This window comes from Colias eurytheme, chromosome 11, assembly GCF_061535395.1.
Source record: "Colias eurytheme isolate Ceu_HAF_F1 chromosome 11, ilColEury1 Martin Lab GWU primary, whole genome shotgun sequence".
Lineage (NCBI taxonomy): Eukaryota > Metazoa > Arthropoda > Insecta > Lepidoptera > Pieridae > Colias > Colias eurytheme.
Window position 1 is genome coordinate 1,139,624 of NC_142990.1, and position 9,516 is coordinate 1,149,139.

At 37.2% G+C, this 9,516-nt stretch overlaps 1 pseudogene; it reads left to right on the forward strand.

The window, feature by feature from the left end:
* The first annotated feature begins 763 nt into the window (after positions 1–763).
* LOC149904327 (uncharacterized) lies at positions 764–3,519 on the forward strand (annotated as a pseudogene).
* Positions 3,520–9,516: the final 5,997 nt, after the last annotated feature.

The window sequence follows — 9,516 nt, forward strand, 5'->3', positions numbered from 1 at the left end:
TTATCAACCGCTGAAGTCGTAGCTTATAATTGTAAAGGCGAACGGCTTGTTATTCGCGCGCTTTTAGATTCCGCTTCGCAAAGTCACTTCATTACGAATGAATGTTGTGAACGTTTAGGTATTAAACCGCAGAAAACCGAACGTACTATTATTAAGGGGTTCGGTGGTTCAGAAAAAATTGTAAATAGTAATTCCGTAAATATAAAATTTTATTCGCGTTTTGACAACAACATATCTTTTAATATTTCACCGCTAGTTGTTGATCATGTTACGGATTTATTACCTACCGCTGTTATAGACACTTCTGTCTTATCGCATATTTCGCATTTACCGCTCGCAGATGAGAGTTTTGGTACGCCAAATAAAATCGATTTATTAATCGGTGCTTCTCTGTTCCCTCATCTGCTTCTCCCCGACGTAGTTCATGCATCTCGTGACTCGTCGGCGCCCGCTGCATTGCGCACGGTGTTAGGTTATGTAATAATGGGTTCAGTACCCACCATACCTAACATACATAAACCGCCCTTGACGTGTTGTCACGTTCAAGAGACCGCCGCTATTGACTCATTAGTCAGGCGTTTCTGGGAGCTCGAGGAGCTTCCTACCGCACCGCCCGTTCAACATCCCGATGATGTTGAATGTGAAGAATATTATAAATTAACTACAACCCGCGATCCCGTGAGTGGTAGATATATTGTTTCGCTTCCATTTAAGGATGATTTCTACACTCTCGGTGACTCATTTAATATTGCCCGCAAAACGTTTCATGTGCCTCGAAAGAAAGCTTCAAGCTTCACCTAAATTAAGGTTGGCATATGATGACGTCATAAAAGATTATCTAACAAAAAATTATATATCACCCGCGCCTCCGTATGATCCGCGTGACCCTACACCTATTTATATTATACCGCATCACGCTGTTCTGCGCGAGGATAAATCGTCGACTAAGCTGCGCATGGTCTTAGATGCTAGCACGCCAACTTCTGGAAGCCAGCGTTCATTGAATGACCTTCTGCATGTTGGGCCGAATTTACAAGGCAATTTGTTTACAATAATTTTACGTTTTCGTCTCCACGCGATTGCCATGACCGCCGATTGCCGCCAACAATTTCTGCAGATATTCGTGCGTGAGTTTGATCGTCGTTTTCAATGTTTTTTATATCGTTTCAGCCCGCAGGATCCGCTGCTTCTTTATCAATTTAATCGAGTTTGCTTCGGCATCAAGTCTAGTCCTTATCATGCACTGCGCACGGTAAGACAGCTCGTAGAAGATGACGGTGCGAAATATCCGCTCGCGAGTGGCATTGCGTCTTCCTCGTTGTATATGGATGATATCGCCTTCTCTATTCCCACGGAATGTGAAGCAGTTTCCGCGTCGCAGCAGCTCATCGATTTGTTTAAGGGAGCTCAGTGGGATCTAGTTAAATGGAATAGTAATAGTAAAAATGTGTTAGATAATCTTCCCGCTTCGCACAAACTTTTACCCTCCGCGGTGGAGTTTGATAAGACCGTGCAACATAAATTACTTGGTTTGCATTGGTCTACTGTTGTTTATTGTTTTTTATTTTAAAATTACCGCTCCCGCCGATGTGATGTGCACTAAGCGCTCCATCTTGTCAATTACCGCCCGTCTGTGGGACATGATGGGCTTCGTTGCTCCCACAGTCGTGTATAACATCCCATCAGATAATTTCTACTATGTTTCTGGTATTGAAATTCCCGCTGTCATTCTTTCGCGAGGCATTACGCCACAAGATCTCTTATCGCACCCTCTGTGGTTCCACGGATCCCAGTGGGCTCGTTCGGACCCATCTGATTGGCCTCTTAGGAGTCTCAATGGTGAGTCTATTGCAGACATTCCCGAACGAAAATTAATAGCGCACACTGTGTGCCCGCCTATAAAGCATTGCGCTTTATACGATACCGCCCTTCGCGTCTCGTCGCGTCGTGTATTTTATATTTATAGGTTCCTTATATTATTAACCCGCCGCGGTGTTATGATGACCGTAGAGGAACCTAATTTCGCTGAGAATAAAATTATTCCCGCCCTGCAAAATAAATATTTTGCAGAGGAGTATTATAATATACTCTATTATAAATTTTATTCGCAGGCTCTCAACCGCTTGAAGCCTTTTATTCGCAACAGACTTATCCTCATCGGACGTCTAAGCGATTCCGCCCTGGAATATGCACATAAGCATCCAGTGATATTACCGCGCAATGATCACATAATTATCATGATCATTGATTATTATTATATTAAATTATATATGAATATTATAACGCATTTGCTTCGTGTTATTTTAATTACCGCGCTTTTATTAGCTTTACCCGCGCCACAAGTCAAATCTGATCACGTCAGTTTGCTTGATAGGCATTCGCTACTGGACAAGTTAGTTCAGTCGTTTTGGAAACGTTGGAGATTGGAATACTTACACGGTTTGCAGGTTAGGCAGAAATGGAATACGCCTTCCACACCTATTACTCCTGGAACGGTCGTGGTTGTAATAAATGATAATGCACCGCCCCTAACCTGGCCTTTAGCCGTCGTAGAGAAAGTACATCCTTCAAAGGACGACGTCGCGCGCGTTTGTACAGTTAGAACCGCCAAGGGAACTTACCTTCGCCCGGTCGTTCGTTTATGTCCGCTTCCAAGACAATAGTTATATCGCATTAGTATATTACCGCAGTTAGTTAAGTTTAATTTTAAGTTTTGCACCGCTTTCGTTTATAATTTCTTAGTTATAATACCGCCGTGACTTTAGGAATTTTTTATACCCCGCTCGCTTTACGCGATCCTAGAGTCATAGAATTTGTTAGTTGTAATACCGCCGTGACTTTAGGAATTTATATACCCCGCTCGCATTACGCGATCCTAGCGTCATAGAATTTGTTAGTTATATTTCCGCCGTGACTTTTAGGAATTTTTATTATCCCGCTCGCATTTTGCGCTCCTAGAGCCATAGAACTTGTTATTTATATTACCGCCGTGGCTCTTAGGACTTTTATCAACCCGCGCGCATTATGCGATCCTAGAGTCATAGTTTTTCGCTGTATCTTATGATTGGTTTTAAATGGTGACCCATTTAGGGCGGGTGGATATGGTAACGCCAATATAATTAAAATAGTAAATGTAGAAATTAAACATTTATTGTTTGTGGTGTGTTTCTTCATCCTTCCCTACATACGAGCACAACCAATCATCGCGTGGTCACTAACCACGTGACACGTCCAATAAGACGTGAACGCGACGTTCGTGTCGCTGCAGTCAGTCGGGTTCGCTCCGTGCCTTCGCGAGGTTCGGGACTCGGCCACCGCCGGAGAGCTTCCACGAGGCTCTCTAGATCATCAGGCATTGTGCCCTTGTAACATCACCGGGGTATCCCGTGCCCCGGCCCTTGGTCGCGCTCACCGCCGCGTGTGTGTTTGTGTGGAGTGTGGGACTGGACGCCGTTCTTGCCCGCCGCGAGCTGGAGGACCCTGACCGCGTGGCGGCGCGTGTGTTCTGGACGCTACTCCCTCCGATGAGGTACGTGCCGTGTGTATCCTGTCTATCCCTCTTTGCTAACACCACGTAGATCAAAATACAGTCCACTTTCATATCGAGAATATATTTACGTATATTTTTTATATTGGCGCGACCAATACCATCAATGAATTAAATACCTTCCGATGATATCATGTTCAATTACAAGCGAAAAGAATTTTAATTGATTTAAAATTATGACAAGTCGATTATGCCTCTCGTACGTCAATGGAGGCATATTGCGCGATTTCTCGGCATGATAATATTTGTTTTAATCGAAAATTATGTCGCGTACTTATTGTTATATTTCGATGGTTGTAGTTTCTAAGAGTAGCGAATTGCAATGTGGATATTTTATTAATCAGAAGATAGAGTTATAAATTGTGTAGATAGCAGTGATAAAAAACGTAATTCAAGCTCAAACAATTTGGTAATGCTGTGAAAAAATATAGGTACCTACTAACATTCATACTCAAATCGTGTAGAGCAGATGAATAAAAATACTAGGTATAGTACGAACTAAAGTCATTTTTTTTGCATTATCAGAAACAAAAAAAGATTTACAGACATAATATTATTATTGTACAGTTGTGATGTAAAAAACAAAACAATTTCGGTTTAACTGTAGGATACATAAGTTGAGTCTAAAGTTTACACAAAGATAACAGTCATATCAAGCACATTAATCGATTTTTCCTCAAATTTTCATCTAAAGCTCCTCAACTGTTCTTACGTCATATAAAGTTCTACCTACTTCACTTTAACACCAGTCTGTAACATATAAATAGTACCGGTCAAATGTGGCTACTTGACCACATTTTTTTACTTTTACTTAGCTAACTTATTTATATTAAACTTTTATTAACATTTTATGATTTGTTCATGTCATGAATGATTTCATCATTCACTTTTACTAGGTATTTCTTTAAAATATATTGAATCTGACATTATTTAACAAATAAACGTAATACAGGTCAAGTTGACACTGATGTGGTATCTTGACCTTGCACATCAGTTTTCATAGGTAGATGCTTAACATTCTTGTTTTAGGCTAAGTTGCTATTACTTTTTAATTCTTCGACTTTTTAAATATTGCAGCCCGAAGTTTTACAATAAACTGTTAGGCTCTGTCTACCTGGTCAAGTTGCCACGGGATTTGTAATGATTTCATACAAAGCATTACATGTCGGATAGGGTTGTCACAAACAAGACACAAATTTTAATGAACTATTTATTTATTAAACTAAATTTAATACATATGTATATGTATATTACTTAATACTTATAGGTATTTATTAATAGGTAAGGAAACATTTATTTTTCATTAGAAATATGCTAAATCGTTGTCATCAAAGAGAGTATAAGTATCTGGATTGTCCGAAATTTGCAGCAAATTTATTGATTTTACTATGCAAAACTCGAAACAGATAAAAAAAGGAAAAAATGCAGTCACGTTATTTTTTGTGTCAACCCTAGGCGTAGGTCAAGTTGCCACGCAGCGGTCAATGGCAACTTGACCTAACCTGAGGCATCAATGCCCAAGCAAATATTTCGACAGATGAGCCTAAAGTTGGATAGTTCCCACTGTAAAATCAATCTCTAGGGTTTATTACACAACATATCAAAACTGTACTCACCTGAGATGTGCAGTTTAAGCTCTACAAACATAATAATACTGACACCGGCAAAAGATCCTTAGTCACAGTCACACTTCGATACGTTATATTGCGAGAACCAACAGCGTTACCGCTTTAAAATTAAAATATGTTGCCAATTAATATTTTAAAAACCTACCAACATCGATACGTTAGGTCAATTTGCTTTCAATTCTACAAAATTTGATATTTTGTTGTTAAACGGAAGGTGTGGTCAAGTTGCCAAGTAAAGGTCAAGTAGCCACATTTGACGGTAGTCAATTTATGTTATAAGTACACTTATTTTTAATAATAGAAATATTATGTGATTAATGAGTATTTAAAATAGTCAAAACAGTTCTTACTTCTATTATTTTGTATTGAAATTGCAAGTACTGAAACTTAACAGTGTGAAAATGATAATAAAAAAGCGAGGTGATAAACTTTGAGATAATATCAAGCAAGCTGCATGCATATGTTAGACATGGCTTGTAAAAACATTCAAGAGGGTTATAAAAATACGCCAAAGGGTAAACGACTGAAATTTAAATTGCAGACGGATAAGGGAAGTTCTTATTGTTTTTGGAAAATACTTTTTAAGTATGAAGAAATAATAAGAAAGAGAAAATAATAAGAAGTAACGAATATTATACATTTTATAATAATAGCTCTTTTCGATAGTTTTGCATAATTATTGCGTCACTCTCCAAACTGATTTTAAATTAATAATAATTTATAACTGTAATTATTATACCTTAAGAATTAAAGTGACAATAGCCTGTGGTTTCATAACTGTGCGGATTTGAAGTGACATACATAATGAAGCCATTTAAATTTTCATACTTAATTTTCAACAATTCGGTCAGGTAAGTTGTTCACACGAAATGTACAGAAATCAGAGCCACATTTTTTCTGCATCATAATATAAGAAACAACACAAGCTTCACGTTTTCTTTATTAAAATAGTTAACATTCCGCCACAAACCTAATTAAAAACCCGAAAACTCACAAGCAGGTGTTCCAAAGATGCTTTTTGCCCCACTCCAACACACGCCATCTTTACACGTATTATCTTTTAAGATACTCCTAGTGATGACAGATTACGGTAAGGTGCAGGGCGGGTAATGATCTACCATTTCTCATAGTATATCTACCATTTGTATGCTCTTGGAGGGTTAGTATGTTTTCTTATAGAAACACTAGCTTATTGCACGCAGCTTCGTCCGCATAGTCAAAGGAGAACCCGCATATCGCATACTATCCTCAGTGTTAATCAAGTAGGTAGATAGTGTGCAAAATTTCATGAAAATCAGTTCAGGAGAAAACCTCCTACTCCACGCGAAAGCGTGAAGGAGCAACAAACAAAACGAACTCGCGTTTAAAATCAGTAGGTATTACATTATTAGAAATAATTCTAATGTGGGAAAGTGATGGGAATAGGATGGGAAGAAGGAATAATATTGCTTAAAGACATCGTGGTACGTAAACACCTTAAAATCCATACTAATATTATAAATGCGAAAGTAACTCTGTCTGTCTGTTACTCAATCACGCCTTAACTACTGAAACAATTTGCATGAAATTTGGTATAGAGATATTTTGATACCCGAGAAAGGACATAGGCTACTTTTTATCCCGGGAAATAGGATAGGTTTTATCCCGGAAATCCCACGGGAACGGGAACTATGCGGGATTTTCTTTGACTGCGCGGGCGAAGCTGCGGGTGGAAAGCTAGTAGGAAATAAATAAGCAAATAATTAGGTATGTAAGGAGCACAACAAAATACCCGCCGAAGAACATAAAACGTCCTCCTCTTTTTGATAATCGGTTAAAAAGTGAGAACTAATTTGTTCTCGACAGTCGAGACTTGCTTATTTTAATTAACAAACCAATCAATCAAACTTTTATAATAATTCGCAAAAAAGCATAGTAAGATAACTAAAGATTATCAATATTCCGTTCATTTTCAACACGAAATAGAGTAAGTAAACTCAGAAATGTATAACAAATATATATTTCAGCTTCCAGACATGTAAAAACTGTCATTGACAGATGACACTAAGCTCCAGACTCCAGAGAAATGCTAGTTGGACCACAACGATCACTCATTACCGCTTCTACTATTTATCTTTACATTTTCAGTTCTATATTTTAAGTACTACAGAATGTTCTACATGAACATTGAAAAATATACCATAAAGAAGAAGAAGAAGAATAGATACATAATCTATTGTAAAATGTAGATGATCTTGATTTTATAAAAGCTTTTATTTTGCAGTCTTAATCTCTCGCTGATAGAAAAGTAATTTTAGAATCAAGTAGTTTTTTTGCACGCCTCATAAGCGAAGCGTTGAGGTGGGTACTACCACAGTATTACCATTATTTCCTACAGTAAGGAATCGCCTTTGATGTCGCGCGATGCCGCCGCCAGCGTAGGTAATTACGCTGCCACACGAAAATACGCTAGGGTTGCAACAAATGGGAAATAAAACAATTGTGATTATAAATATTATGATGAAATCTTTATTCATATGTACATTCAAAATAATTGCGATTATTAAATCTGATGTAATTATTTGTTCATAAATATATAATTACAGATATTGCACTGCTAAATATTATTTACGTGGACACTTTATTTTTGGATGTTCTTAATTGTATATTATAACATTTAACTAAGTAATGCATTCGCATTGGGATGTACAATCTGATTAGAAAATAATGAGGACAGCATATACATAGCTTTGATTTTAATTCAACAGATACAATTAATACAATCTTTCTGAAATATTGTTTCCTTCTGGGATTTCAATGTAGATTTACATCCGTAAACCGAACAGTTTGTGCGCGCCATAATAGAATATGTAAGTACCTATGTATAATAAAATTATTACACAAAAAATACGACTGCGTCATCCTTTCGCGCTAGGTAAAGCAAACTAAGCGTGTTTGCTTTACGCGGCCCGCGTCGCCCGACCCCCGCCAGTTCCCCTCCGTTTCTCTGCACAAGTACATTCGTCGCACTACTGTAGGAAATAATGGTAATACTGTGGTACTACTGTCACTTCGCGCAAAACATCTGATGATTTTTCAAACTTAAATTTTTAATATATTATTATTAGTTCCTAACTTCCTAGTTCCTACCACTTGTAACATAGATACATACTTCTATTAAAATCATTTGTATTTAATAGCAAATTGCTCCATAAATATAATTAATCATTTGTAAGTGTAGATTTTCGCAGGCGATTATGGATATGTATAGAATTTATAGTAACACATAAGAAGCAAAATCTGATAAGTGTTTACTAAGAATCGCACTCGACCCTAAATAGGAACGCTGCACTTCACAAACGAACCCAGTGGTCACGGCTCAAATAATCGTAAAGATGCAACAAGAAACAGAATCCGGGATTATGAGATTTAAATCCACACACCTTTGGGAAAATATCAAAATACATCATACAATGCAGCTACTTATTACCAGTACCAGTACGCCTCCTAAACAATTCTACTATCATATTGATAATCGATGAGAATGAAGTACAGGAGCCTTTAACAATAGGACAATGCAGTTGTAAATTTTTTGGGATATCAATCCATGGGTTGTAACTCGAAGCTGGGGTCTTTTGTACCTGCTATGGCCTTTTGTACCCCTGACATATGCGGGGACAAAAAAGCCTTGCGCAATATCTGAGATGGGACGTCTTTTGAGAATATTAAAATGCGTAGCGTTTTGAAACGCGACTCTAGCGTTAGATTTTAAGATGTAGACTGTGCATTGTATTTATCTGATTCTATGCGGGTGTAAGGATAGTAATCACTTTTAGGAGAGCGAAGGACGAATTTAGTACATAGTTAGTAAAAGGTTTTAAAATACGTAACAATCTATTGGTCTTTCCTTTAAATTTATTTAAGTAGCGACTGGTTAATTAGTGGTGTAATCTTGTTTCTATGAAATACAAAATTTATATTTTAAGCTATAAATTAGGTAGGGACGTAAATAAATTATTATAAAGAGTAATAAGTAATAACTGACCCGAAATTATTAATAGCAATTCCAAGAGATACGTAATAAATAATCATTTATCGTAAGTTATTGTTAAACAGAGTCGTTATTAAAACATAAACCTACATTTATTAACATGTTATTATCGTTATGTTATAAACTACAATTATTAATTTGCTGTAGACTGTAGTTTTGTTACGCGCGCGACATGAACGCTCTTGTTTGGACTTGATCACTAGTCATAGGTATAAGGTAAGTAAGTACCTACTACCTAGGTAATTAAAAACAAAAAGGTAAGTTTGACTAAATTCAGTTATAATTAGGTATTCAAAACTGTATTTATTAGG